General features: G+C 38.1%; 1 protein-coding gene across 1 annotated transcript in view; it reads left to right on the top strand.

Moving 5' to 3' along the window:
• The window catches only part of LOC114664714 (cystatin-B-like), a 99,144-nt gene that overhangs the window by 559 nt on the left and 83,678 nt on the right, over positions 1-14,907 (top strand). The window lies entirely within an intron of this gene.

Here is a 14,907-nt window from a genome sequence, read left to right as displayed (position 1 = left end):
TAAACACTTTATTCAAATTATATATTCATTTAAGTTCGTTTCTCCAAATTAGATTTCCTCTCTGAAAACACTTGTACTACTTCATTTTTAAATCATCTATGAGGAATTCTTTTTCAGTGCTGGTTGAAAAGTCCTTATGAAAGAATTTAGAATTCTTAAAGATTTTTTAGTAATAATTCGTTGTATGTAAACATCATTAAAAATAGTAAAATATTATAATGTATAGTCGTCACCATTGTTTATAACAATGCCTGACTTTAGTGTGCTTAAAAAAGCTTGGATGTGAAAGGTCAAGAACCCCGACCGAACTCCTGTACATGCAAGAATTATAACATAACCCAGATTTACTCTGGCTACACAGACTTCATATTTCTCTGGCTTACCTTACTAGACTAGCTAGAAAAAGAACATGACAGATGAAAAAAGGGAGGTAAACTCAGTCTCAGAAAAACACTTCACTGCACCAACGTTGGACAAATGACCCATAACACGTTCACTGCACATATGGGACTGATGGAGGGAGAGAGAGTGGAGCACATATCTCGTGCTGAAGCCATTTTCAAGGTTGTTTGACTCATAGGTTCAATTTCCTGTGCTATGTGAAATAAACATAATGTTTTCAAGAGAAGGCCTGTTTTCGCTGCTCGGGGCCAATGCTTCTAGCACTTAGAAGTCCCAGTGCTTCACTGAGAATAAGCTAAAATAATTTAAATTTGTTCATATTAAATTAAAGTTATTTTCCAAACAGGACTCTCCTAGAAAGTAACAGTCTTTGGATCGGATACCATTCCAACCCCCCCCCCCCCCAATATGGATGCCCTGGGCTGTCGCGCCCTGAAATCCCCCCTGCACGCCACTGCTTTTGACTAAGAATGAGTGGGGTGGGGCGAGACTGGCAGCGTGTGTGTGTGCAGGAGCAAGCAATACACAGAAAGCCAGAGAGATGTGCACGAGCGGCCCATGTAGCGGGTCCGGGCGAGGAAGAAACCATCAGACAGTTCCCAAAATAGTGCTAAGCCCATTTTTCTGTTTTCTGAGCACCTGGATCTTTACAATATTAACTGATTACAAGTTTCAATCTATAAGTGTGAGGCACATCAAGATGACCTGACAAAATCTGCTGTGCAGACTCTGCTTTTCTATTTTAAGCTTGACATGAGTTAATAATATAACCTTTGTCCTAACGACCACTCTCTCTCTCTCTTTTTTTTTTTTAAGGTTTCAGATTGGTTCTTCATTGTTATACCATTTTTGGTTCCTAAAAGATCCATTCACATTAAGGTTCCAGAAAGTACCGTAATTTATTTAGATCTGAAAAAAGGCACCGTAAAGTGAATAACCGCATGAATAGCTTGGTAACAGATTTGTGAAATACCAGTGGGTTACAATTTTAAATGGACTCTTATTTCATACAATAATGCAGGCTTACTCAATCTGTTAGTATTCTGCTAGTTGGCCTACAATAAAACATTTCAGTTGTTTTTCTACATATTCGGAAGTGTTTCAAAGCACACAGAACCGACGTCATATGGAAAGAACCCCTTCCAGAATGAAAATGCTGAATTGTCATACAATAGTTCTACGAGGAACAGCACAACCCAGTAAGGGACCATGTAATAACATTAAACAGCCATAATTTTTAATTGTGCATGATGTACGGATCTTTTGGTGGGCAGTAGTTCAAAAGGGGAGAAGGGGCATAATCCTAGGTTAGTACCCACTTTTATCTGTCTTTTTAAATGTCTGAGCACAGTGTTAGAAGCATTACAAACAATATCCACAAAGCAGCAAAAAGTATGTTTGTCCATTATTGTTAAGTATGTTCAATTATCAAAAAGTGTGCTACACCTCCTCTGCACTGCATATAATTTATTTTCTTAATATAAGATATATAACACATAAGGCAAAATGGCAAATTAAAGAATTCTCATCTAGTTACATGAAACACCAAATGGACCAGGACAGCAGGAGTTCACATCACAGGATGTCTACATTTTTTTTCCCTCAATAAAGCCCCTATTGTGTGTCAAATTCTGTATTTAGGAAGCCACTAGAACAGATCCTTATATACCACTGATCGCTAGTCTTTTTTGAGCATTAGACCTTAACCAAGGAAGAGTAAATGTATGTGAGTATATTCAGTGCCATCCTTAATATAGGGGGCATAGATGGATTTTTTTTTCCTTGCTTTACCCCTCTGCTCCACAGTACAAATTAAACAATTCATGTGTTGTTACAGTGCACACTACTGACTTTCAGATAAGGGGATTTGCCGTGTAGAAATGGCAATACTTTTTCTACATGATTCCCCCCCCTACCCCCATTTCAGGGCACCATAATGGTTGGCACGCAGCAATGTCAGGTCTATTAAAGCCGATCTCATATTTAGTTCTTTGTCACATGTCCCTTACATGCAATAACTGCTTTAAATCTGCAACTCATATGCATCACCCAGTGCTGAAGATCTTCTCTGGTGTTGCTATGCCAAGCCTCTCATGCAGCCATCTTCAGCTCCTGCTTGTTTTGGGGGCTTGTCCCCTTAATGTTTCTGTTCAGCATATTGAAGATCTGCTCAAATGAATTTAAATCAGGTGACTGGCTTGGCCATTCAAGAATTTTCCATTTTTTAGCTTTGAAAAACTCCTCTGTTGCCACTGCAGTATGCTTGGATCATTATCTTGTGGTGGGATGAAGTGCCATCCAATGAGTTTGGGGGCATTTAGTGGACCTTGAGCAGGTCAGATGTTTTTGTATACCTCAGAATTCATTGTGTCACCACCATCAGCAGTGAAGAGAAGTGTGTCAGGGTCTGTGGCAGCCATACATGCCCAAGCCATAACACCCCCAGCACCATGTTTAACAAATGAGGTGGTCTGCTTTGGATCTTGGGCAGGTCCTTTTCAAATCCACACTTAGCCCTTTCCATCACTCTGATGAAGGTTCATCTTTGTTTTGTCTGTACACAAGGCCTTTCTCCAGAATTCAGAAGGCTTTTTCTTAATTGCTTTTTCGCAACTGTAATCTGGCCATCCTGTGTTTGTGTTTAACAAGTGGTTTATGTCTTGCAGTGTGTCTTCTGTATTTCTGTTCATGAAGTCTTCTGCTGATAGTCATCTCTAACCTGAAGATTGTTTCTGATCTGTCAGACAGGCGTTTGGGGCTTTTTCTTTACCACAGTGAGGATTCTTCTGTCATCAGCAGTGGAGGTCTGTCTTGGCCTACCAGTCCCAATGTGATTACAGCGCTCACCAGTGCATTATTTTTTCTTAATGACATTCCTGGAAGTTGATTTTGGTCATCCTAATGTTTTACCGATGTCTGGTTTTTCAGCCTCATAATTGCTTCTCTGACTTTGATTGGCACAGGTCTTGTCCTCCTGTTGAACATTGACAACCACAGACTCCAAAGGGTAGAAGCAAGCTGAGATATCATATGAAGCCATGAAACCCACCTGAGGAATCACAAACACCTGTGACACCAATTGTCCAAAACATTATGGTGCCCTGAAATGGGAGGACCATGTAGAAAAAACGTTGTCATTTCCGCACAGTGTGACTGAAATGCATTTAAATCCTCTTAAATGAAAGTCTGCAATGTGCACTTTAGTCACAATGTCTGAATTGTTTGATTTGTAATTTTAGACTGTGGAGCAGAGGGCTAAATCAAGGAAAATGTGTCTTTGTCCCCAACGTTATGGGAGGCACCTTTTTATATTTACTGAGATCTCAGCATGGGAAAAAATCAATAGTACAATTTTGTCTCGTATAATTTGTCAGCTCTTGGGTATTTTAGGGAAATCATCCTTGAAGAGCTAATGTTTTGATAGATTGTAGAGACTTCATTGTTCTTATAGCTCTTCTAATAGTAATGTCTTTCTAGGCAGAATCAGAATATCAGAGAGCTGTTCTCATCCACACAGATGTTTGAGTAGGAACTTAATTAAACGTAGCCTAGAAAAACTTCCTTTAGCTGTTGCTGTTGAAATGGATGATGGGGTATCAGTTTTCAGAAATTGCAACAGCTTTGGAATCAATCACATCCACCTTTTTAACATACCTAGCATTGCTTAGGTGCTACTCTTTTGGTGGGTGTATGTAGAATGAAGTACTCTCAGCTCTGTTGGGAGATGCACCCCACGTGTGTTCAAATGGTTCTGCCATGTCCGTCTGTCTCTGTTCCTCTCTTTGGCAGACCCACATGTAGACAGACAGATGAACCCTCACAGACACCCGCAGTTTTGCAATGCTGTGCTTGGCTGTAGTATACGTGAGTTGATGGGCAAAAATACTGTGCAGTGTGGAAAAACGGTATAGATCTCTAAAAACTTTATTAAAAGTACGGTGCACCTGAGCCAACTAGAAAAGTTGGTGTTATAAGTAAAGTGAAAGTGTGAGACTGGAGCACAGACAAAACAACCAGTGCATCAATATTTATATATATTTTTTAGAGTTAATAGTAATGATTATCAAAATCCTTTGGACAATATGGCGTTTAGAGAATTTCCCTTCTCCCAATAACACAGTTAATGGCTCATCCTTTTCACTAAATAAATGACATGTGACTTCTAAGTACACATCCTATATGTATGGATGTCCACATGTCAGTGGTTAGAATCACTGCTATGGCCTTTTGCCTCCTCTTTTTCCTCTTTAAATTTCTTTCCACCGTACTGTTCAAAATTTGTCGGGATGGAAGGATAAAGGTTGGATCTGAGACGCCAACAAACTCTCTAAATCCGACATCATCCAGAATGGTAAATGGATGAGAATTCTTTACTACAATAATCACCAAAGCCTCATCAATCATGAAAATTGTGGTTCCTGCAATATAATAAAATTCTGGCATGCTAATATATACTATAATATCCAATAGCCTAAATTGTTTTAAATACCATTTAATATTTTTTCTGAAAGTGAGAGGAGCTATAAAGTAGAGGAATACACACCACAGTAAGCTAGCTACCTGTAGAAAAATGAAAGAATGAATAGAATGGCAGTAGGCCAGCACCTGCAGTGGCATAGCTAGGTGGGGGCAAGGGGGGACATCTGTCCCCAGGCAAAGCATCCGGGGGTGCCGAATTGATGTTCCTCATTGCATTTTGGCAAACAGGAGGGGGCGCGAAATCTTTAGTTGTCCCCGGGCGCTGAAAACCCTTGCTATGCCTCTGAGCACCTGAAAATTCAAGCAATGATGGAACATCCTCATGGTTTGTACAGAAGTGTCTCTGTATTTCTGTTGTTTTATTAATATATAAGCTGTGCTACCCTTCTAAGTCATATTGAAATCTAATTAATTTTTGCATTGCACTATCTATTAGAAAGCATTTTGTAATTCATGTAGTAATAAAATGCATTCTCACAAATGTTTGTGATGTGCCATCTGTTGGAATGACAAATGCAATGCATATGTCTCTGTTATATGGCATGTTTAAAGAATTTGTAAAAGTAGTGTAATGTTGGAATGATACAGACAGGCATGAAAATGAAATGGAAACTGATGCCATCAGAATAACGTGGCCAGAATAATGATGATATCTTTGTCTGCCATCAGGTGGTTGAGGAGTTGCTTTGCTCTCGTTGCTTGTGACTCCTCCTTCTGGGTGGTCATGCTTTTAGGCCCAGGGACTGGAAGGGGTGGAGACGGTTGCCCTTATTGGGGGGTTTGTCTCTGCTCTGTGAAGGAAGAACAAGACAAGATGGCTAGTGGCAGTGCCTCCTCTCAGTCCTGGGTGGTATCACATACCTTGGAAGAACTTGGAGGGTGACCCTCTGATGCCCATCCATGACCAATAGTACTAGAGAGTGCAATGTGTTTGATGTTGATTAGCACATCCAAGTAAGAATCTTGCTCCACTCTGTACAGATAACACTAAGAACCCAATGAACCTGTAATACTGTAAACTTAGAGGTGTATTAACTAGGCTATGAGTTTAGATCTGGGGTCTCCAACACGTTGCTCACGATACCGGTAGCTCGCAACCCCTTTCCATGTAGCTCGCCAAAGGGTTAATGAATCCTACATAAATTTAAAAACTTGATTAGTCAAATTAGGGGTGGGCGATCTTTCCAAAAATTCATGTCACGATCCTTTTGAATGTGAATTTCCCATTGGGATTAATAAAGTATCTATCTATCTATCTATCTATCTATCTATCTATCTATCTATCTATCTATCTATCTATCTATCTATCTATCTATCTATCTATCTATCTATCTATCTATCTATCTATCTATCTATCTATCTATCTATCTATCTATCTATCTATCTATCTATCTATCTATCTATCTATCTATCTATCTATCTATCTATCTATCTATCTATCTATCTTTTAACACAAAATCACAATCCACAATCTGAATTGCAATCTATCTTTTCAATATGACATACACTTAAGAGACTATCCGGACTCAAACTCATCAAGACCTAAGTAACACTTTATTTTAAATATCAAACAAAGTTGAATTCAATTGTTTTCTCATTCGTTAGCTAGGTGGATTTAAGGAACATGCCCTGAAGCTGGCCAGTGAGTAGCTCTCGGCCATTTTCATTTTGTAAAAGTAGCTCTCAGGGGAAAAACAGTTGGAGACATCTGGTTAAGATAGACTTTTTTTTGTTTTTGTTTTAGAACAATCTAGATGAGAACAGGCCATTCAGCCCAACAAAGCTCACCAGTTCCATCCACTTAGTTCTCCTAAATAACTTCAAGTCGAGTTTTGAAGGTCCCTAAAGTCCTTCTCTGTACCACACCACTTGCTCAATTATTCCATGTGTCTGTGGTTCTCTATATGAAAAGAACTTCCTAACGTTTGTGTGAAATTTACCCTTTTAAAAGTTTCCAATTGTGTTCTTATGTTCTTGTTGAACTCGTTTTAAAGTCACAGTCTCAGTCCACTGGACTAATTCCCTTCATAACTTTAAACACTTCCGTCATGTCACCTCTTAATCTTCTTTTGTTTAAACTATAAAGGATCAGTTCTTTTAATCTTTCCTAATAATTCAAACCCTTTAGCCCTGGAATCAGCCCAGTTGCTCTTCTCTGGACCTTTTCTAGTGCTGCTATGTCCTTTTTGTAGCCTGGAGACCAAAACTGCACACAGGACTCCAGACAAGGCCTCACCAGTGTGTTATAAAGCTTGAGCAGAACCTCCTGGGATTTGTACTCCACACATCAAGGCGCTATATAACCTGACATTCTCTTAGCCTTCTTAAACATAATGACAGTAAAAGGTGTTTATACAGTATATATATATATATATATATATATATATATATATATATATATATATATATATATATATATATATATATATATATATATAGTGGCAGGTGGCCGGGTGTGGTCATCAGCCGCCTGCCTATTTAAGGAGCCACCTCCCTTCAATCAAGGCGGGAGTCGGGTGAGGAGGTGGACAGGGTTGGAGAGGAGGCGGCAAGGAGAGGCCTGAAGTGTGTGAGAAGAGAGAGAGAGAGAGAGATACGGCTGGGGAAGAAGCCGAGACGAAGAGAGGTGGCTAAGTGAAGCGTAGACTTTGGGAGACTGTGGGGGTTTGGTGGCGGTGCACTTAGGACTTGTAAATAATATAGTGTAAATAAACGTGTGGTGATAGCTGTAAATGTGTCTGCCTGTCTGTGTCCGGGCCGTACTATTTCACAGTCATTTTTATCAATACAGGTCCCCACCTTGACCCAGGTGGAACATCCTGCCGACTACGCCACTGTGAAATAGTGCGGCCCGGTTCATGTGCACCCACAAAGTTGATGTTACAAAACTCCATATCATTGTAATAAGTGGAATGCATGTTTAAGTGCTTATATACTGCATTTTAGAAATCTGTCTTCATAAAGTATGTCACCAGCTTTCTCACAACTGTATGTACGAGAGCAAAGAAATGCAAGGAACAATTTCATGTGGGCTCCTTTCGAGGTTCTTCCTAAGTTGTAAATCTGAATGAAAACATGCTGTGACACCCACAAATCCAGACTGCTTTTAACTCCACAGATTCGACCTGATGTTGAAAAGCAGGCAGGCAAGCGTTTTCTACAATTCAAACCTATAAAATACAGAGGTCAGGTGGTGGCAGGAACCAAGTACTTGATCGAGGTAAACATGTTTGCTCAGTGGTTTCTTGTGCATGTAGATGACTCTTTTCTGCAAACTGAGAGTACAAATAGACTGACGTGCCTTCTGTTAGCTTGAGTGTCATTCTGGTGGGACCACATTCAAGGAAATATCTGACTTAATTCACAAAATTCCAGAGAATGAATTGCTTACAATATTCAAATCTTGCACTTGGGGGGTTTGAGTTCTTAGTTGTAAATTTAAAGTTTGTTATTTTCAAGTACCACAAGGTAAATGTGAGTGTGATATTTCGCTCTCTCAGCATGGATAAACTTGGTATTCCTATTGTAACCTCGCATGTTGGCCTTGCCGCACATTTAATGGTATTCTGTGATTGCCATTCAGGTTCAGGTTCAATGCCTGCACGTGCAAGTTACCGAGGAGCTGCCATGTTATGGAGGTCAGCTGACGGTCATCGGTGTGAAGAAGCCAGCAGACAATGATGAACTCGAGCCATTCTAATTTCGTCAAGGCAAAACAGATTGTGGTTGGATTGTGCTGTTTGCTCCATCTACCTTCTCATTATAAAATCATGATGCAAAAATCAAATAAATTATTTTTTTGTAATTCATTTGACATCTTTCCTTGGGTCTATTTTAGATTGTGGGTTTTTGTTCTAAAAATTGCTCAGTTAAAGTGTAAACTGCACTATACTCCCGAACAGTAATTGCATGATTTTCAATGGGAGTTCTTAATTTGGGTTATTTTGGAATAAATGGTAATAAAAAAAACAGTTTCAGATGGTTGAAATCTAACAAACAACCCTGCAAGGCATGTAATATTTCAGTAACCATTTTTCGGTTGTAGATCTACTTCTCACCAGGCACTTCACCACGCTCACCAAGGATTGGACATCTGTTTGACTTTGCTTTGCTGTTAATACTATGAGTACTCAGATTGTAAATAAATTTTATATGTGGTTCTGGTAATTCAGTCAGAAAGAACAAAATAACAATCAGAAAAGAAAGCCATTTGGTCTGTGAATCTCAAATTTATTCAATGATTTTAACCTTCATGGCTCCTTGCAGATATAAAATGGCAACATGCTACTCTTTTTCTCCAAGTTTCAGATAATCTCAAACAATTCTTGTGCATCAGGTTTTTGGAAATCTTTTCTGAAGTCCACACTTAAACTTTTGAATTACTGTAAAAGTTTAGGTATTGGGGTGTGGCATTTGGTTTCAGTTTCGGCTTTTGATCATGGCTTTTTGTAACCTTTAGCTTTCATCTCTGATCCTTTGTGCTTATTTTGTTTTCTGTCTTTAATTTTTGTGGCAGAACATTAGTGATGGAGCAGTAAGTAAGTAGTTAACACCACTACTCCATAGTTCCAAAATGCTGGGTTTAAATCTCATGCCTGGGGACCTCATTTATATACCTTAGAGTGGTTTTGAGAGAGAAAATATGTGCCTTTTACCCTTTATCAACTCCAAATGTTTTGTAACTCTGCATTCGTGAAAATCCCTCAAACATCACCCAATTCACCCTGAAACCACCATATATGGACCATGCTAATCAACCTTCGAGATATGCAATCGCAATACTGCTGGTAGTGCATCCAATAGTATGAGACAGAACTTCTCATTCCAGGGTACAAGGGATGAATTATGAGGAAAAGATTAAAAGAGCTGAGCCTTTTACAATTTAAGCAAAAGAAGATTAAGATGAGACATGATTGAAGTGTTTAAAATCATGAAGGGAATAAGTCCAGTGGATCGAGACTGTTATTTTAAAATGAGTTCCTCAAGAACATGGGGACACAGTTGGAAACTTCTTTAGGCTAAATTTCATGCACATATTAGGAACTTTTTCTTCACAGAGAGAACCACAGAACACTTGGAATAAGCTTCCAAGTATTGTGGTCAACAGTAGGACTTTAGGGACTTTCAAAGCTCAACTTGATGTTGTTTTAGAAGAATTAAGTTGATAGAACCTGTGAGCTTTGTTGGGCTGAATGGCCTGTGACAAATATGGCAAACAAAACTGAAAACAATATGTTCTATAAAGATGTAGAAGTAAAGCATAATCTGATTTGAGCTATACTTGACACAGCAGGCTGGGTAACCGGTTTTCCTATAAAGCAATTACTGTACTATGATCACACCTAAACATAAACATGCATGTTTAAGTAATTACAATTTCTGACATAAATGTTTTGACACTTTTTTATTTAATTTTATTGATTTTTATTAAAATAAAATAACATTCCATACAAATAACTCAAGTTTTACAAAAAAAAAGGTTAAAAACAAATCAACCCCAACCCCACCCCTGAGAAAGAGAGTGAGGCCAGCAGAGTAAAGCTTTAAGCTAGTAAAAATAAGTAAATAAATAAATTAATAAATAGAGTAAAAGATAGGAGAGAGCCTTCATCTCCAATTTAAAAGCTTATTCTAAAATGTTATTGATTAGATCCTGACAGGTTTTGCACAGATCCTCTAAGTGAGAATTAGATTTATTCCAGTTTTAAATAGCATATAAAATCAGATACCCACTGATTCACAATAAGTGAGTTATTGAGCAAGATAAGTCTACGTGCCAGTAGTGTAGTAAAGGCAATCACAGTTTGTTTGTCCTTCTCCACGTTAAGTCCATCTGAGAGTATACCAAACACAGCTGTTAGTGGATTAGGGGGGATTTGTGAGAATTTGATTTTTAGCAATTTCAAATAGTTAGGAGGGATTGTGACACCAAAGGTTTCTGAAAGGCATTTAAAGATTTTGGTCCAGAATGATGTTAATTTGGTGCACACCCAGAACATGTGACCTAGTGAGGCTGGAACTTGACTGCAACGTTCGCAGGTTGAATCTTGCCCTGGAAACATTTTAGACAATTTTAAATGAGACAGATGTGCTCGATATATAATTTTGAGTTGAATAATTGAATGTTTTGTACGGAGCCCGAGAGGGGACATAAAATTAATGGGTGAAAAAAAAAAAGATTCACTTTTTCGATATCTCGCAAAACGTTTCAAGGCAAATATACTTCCAGGTCATTTGCTCACCATATAAACGACAAGGATGGGACACACGTTGTGTTAGCTTTTCTGTGCTTGGCCTCAGTAGGTTAGGTTAATTAGCTGTTGATAACTGCACTGAGGGGCAGCAGTAACAGTGCTCGCCAGCAAATGCAGAGACAGCAGAGGAGAAGATAAAAATGACAAATGGAGCGCTTCGGTTCTGATACACCAAAGACTGAAGAGTCATGGAGGAGGGTTTGTTAGATTTCTTGTGGTCGAGAGACGTCCCAGAACAGGACATCGCGAACAAGCAAAGAGACCAGGTGGGCTGAAATTCCTTTCATTATCTTAAGTGCTTGTATATATTTTGAACCAAATGTTAATGTCAAACAACAAGACTCAGTGTGACAGTTCAGTAACCACATAGCTATCGTCGTTCACGTTATCTTAAAACTGTATTTTGGAAAGTCTTCATTTTCTTTATGTCAATTTATGTAATTTTCTAGTTTACTAAGTTAAGAAACATTAACTTAACGCTACCTTGTAGCTAACTAACACAGTATGACACACGCTATAGAGGCTGCTATACCCATCATTTATTTAATTCTGATCAAATTTACAAATATAATTTAGCAAAAGTTCTCTCTTGGTCTGAATTTTAATCTTGGTCAGATCTAAATAAAACGCAATATATACAACTCGGGCAATTACAGCACTAAGCTGATTACAATGGTCAACAAACATTTTGCTACTGGGATTCTTTTACCTGTACTTTAACAAATTTCACTTGCTGACTCCAAATGTGAAAACCATTTTCGTCCAGCACGTCCCATTTTTTAGTTATGATGTTCCAGGTCTTGGACAACTAGGGTGACTGGACAGTAAAGGCGATGCGTTTCAGCATTTAAGAAATAAGTTTGGTCTCGAGCAAAGTGAATCCAAAACTAAGGAAGGTGTTTTGTTGGCCCTGAGATACGTGAACTGATGCTTGACAATGAGTTCAAAAAGAAACTGAAGCCAACTGAATCAGCACCCTTATTCGTGCAGGTTGTCCAGAATTTTCTTGACAGTCACAGAGCAGAAAATTATACTGAGCTTGTGGAGAATATGCTGAAAGTATATTAGCTTACGGGAACCAGAATGCCACTGAAGATGCATTTTTTACATTCTCATCTCGACTTTTTTCAACCAAATCTAAGCAATGTCAGAGATGAGCATGGGGAAAGATTTCATCAAGATATAAAGGTGATGGAAAACTGATATCGGGAAAAATTCACTCCGAGCATGATGGTTGACTACTGTTGGTTCTTGCAAGAGAGACAGATTTGCAGTACAAGCACCAAAGCGAGTGCCTCCAACATTTTTGCGCACGCTGAACTCACTTTTATATTGAGGTAAATTGACATAAATATGCTTTAGTGTGTCTCTGGTATCGATTTCTGGTTTGATTTCAGAATAAACACATCAATACAATTTTGGTGGGACATGATCCAAACTCCAGATATCGTGTTGATATATTATATTGATATTCAAAAGTGTCTAAATGTCAGTAATTTGTATTTGAAAAACCTGATGTGCTATCTTAATTCTGAATTCATATATGAAATCAGTGTAAAAAACTTGATAAAGAGATGCTCTGAAGTTCCCAGTATCAAACAAAAAATATTTTTTTGTAGACCAGTGACTGAGAAGCACTGTCCTTGATTGAAACATTAGCATGACCAGGATAAATTAATGTACTGTAAATACCTAAGGTGTTCTTCTTATGTTAAATGACAAACTGACTTTAATTACACCTTAAATTCTCTTGTAAATCGCAAAGACAACAACAGTAGATTTCTGGAAAATGAAAAGGCGTATAATGAATTTTGTAAGGTGGCCAGCTCTCTTTGAGATTCCTCACTATAAATTCTCAATCTGGGATTATTTTGAATGGTCCCACCACTAGTTGAAATGAAATGTTCCGAATATGGATCTTTCTGTGTGCGTGCATGTGCATCCACGCAGGTGTGTTTTTATAATTCATATTTAAACTAACAGTATTACATCTGATATTTCAAATTTACAGATAGACAAGGCAGTGCTGTCCATCATGAACGATGAACAAATGGCAAAATATATCTCTTGATATGGTGACAAAGTTGCTGTCCTCTCCTTCTGTCAACAAGCAAAGTGCAGCACTGATAAAGAGACTCTTTTACAAAAATTAACAGATGAAATAGGACCACAGAAAAAGAAATCAAAGACAAAAGGAGCCTTGTGTGGTACATCATCTGTGATTCAAAAGCAAGGTGACATGATGGAAAGACAGCAAAATAATGCAGGAGAAAAGACCTCAAGGAAGATTGAAATTGGGTGGCTTCATTTTAGTAGTAATGAATACCACCAAGTGAGGACCAGAAATGGTGGAGGAACAAGACATGCCACAGTTGAAAAGACAACAATTGTTTCTCAGGTTTTGGAAACAGGAAAGGAGCTGTTTTTCCCAAATGGGCATTCAACTAAAGGAAGAATTGAAGACTTTACTTTTGATGTCTGTGATTTTAAAAGAAAGTAGATTCCTATGGATGTTACGGTTGGCACATTTTATGAACAAACCAAACTGAAGTTGTTCAGATTTTACATTTGCACAAAAGAAGATGCACCTTTAACAGATGAATCATCTGAAGTAGATGAGTCCTCAGATAAGGAATCTTCTGTGTATTCATCTGTCAGCACAACAGAAGAAGTGGATCCGCTGTTGACTGAAACTATTGCAGATGATTTAATCACAGATGTGGTGGAGCACAGACATGCATCTGACAGTGGAACCAGTGAACAGGTTTGTGATATTAGAAGCATTCATAATAAATACAGTAATGATGATGATGGGGAACATTAACGGAGATAGAATCAACTTTAAGTAATAAGTTAATCCACATGAACTTTATAAAACAAAGTTGCATTTTGTGCCGGCAATCACTCCAGTGCTTCTCTGGAACTTTTTGCATGTGCTATCGCTTCTCTAGGATGCAATTATTTTTCAGGTCTTTGTTGTTTATGTGTGGTTAGATCCATTTAATGGTATGAACATTCCAAAATAAATGTAGTTCTTTATTCTTACTAAGCTTTTGGTACTAACGCATTTTGTTTTTATTTTCTGCAGAATGTTCATTTTCAGTTGCAAAAAACAAAGGGTACTCTTTGAGACTGTTGGAGCTCAATGCCAGCGGAAATCACATTATTCTCATTCAACCCCAGAAGACAGTAAAATACTTCACACTGAAAAAGACAGGACCCAAACTCATGTGATGATGATGACAGCATTTGGAATGATACTCTCCAATCCTCTGATGATTTCTCCAACTTCTGTTTTGAAAGTATTGATCTGACAAGTGTACACATCTCTCCTGAATCTTCTGAAGATATTGCAGAACTCAATGCAGAAGAGGCAGATACAATTGCATGGGATTCAGAGGACGATCTTGGTTGAGAATTTGGTGATGAGACTGTTGTGATAACATGGAATTACAATACGGATGTCACACAGGTAATGCATAAGATCAGGAATCATTTTTGAAATAGAGGCAGGAATAAAAATACCACTAAAAACAGACCAAATAAAAATGTGTAACTACTTACATTTATTAAGTTAAGACATTTTTTAGGATTTTATGTTCAGTAAACTCAAATATATAAGTGTTACTCAGCTGTGCATTATTACTACATTCCTACTTTTGAGAAAATGAACCATTTTTTATGTTATATGTCCTCTTTGCTGCTGTGTATGCTGTATATGAAATAGCTGCAGTCCAAGAGCTGCACTAACTTACTTGTTGGTTTGCCCCTT

This window comes from Erpetoichthys calabaricus, chromosome 1, assembly GCF_900747795.2.
Source record: "Erpetoichthys calabaricus chromosome 1, fErpCal1.3, whole genome shotgun sequence".
Lineage (NCBI taxonomy): Eukaryota > Metazoa > Chordata > Cladistia > Polypteriformes > Polypteridae > Erpetoichthys > Erpetoichthys calabaricus.
This window is presented reverse-complemented; position numbering and strand designations above follow the sequence as displayed.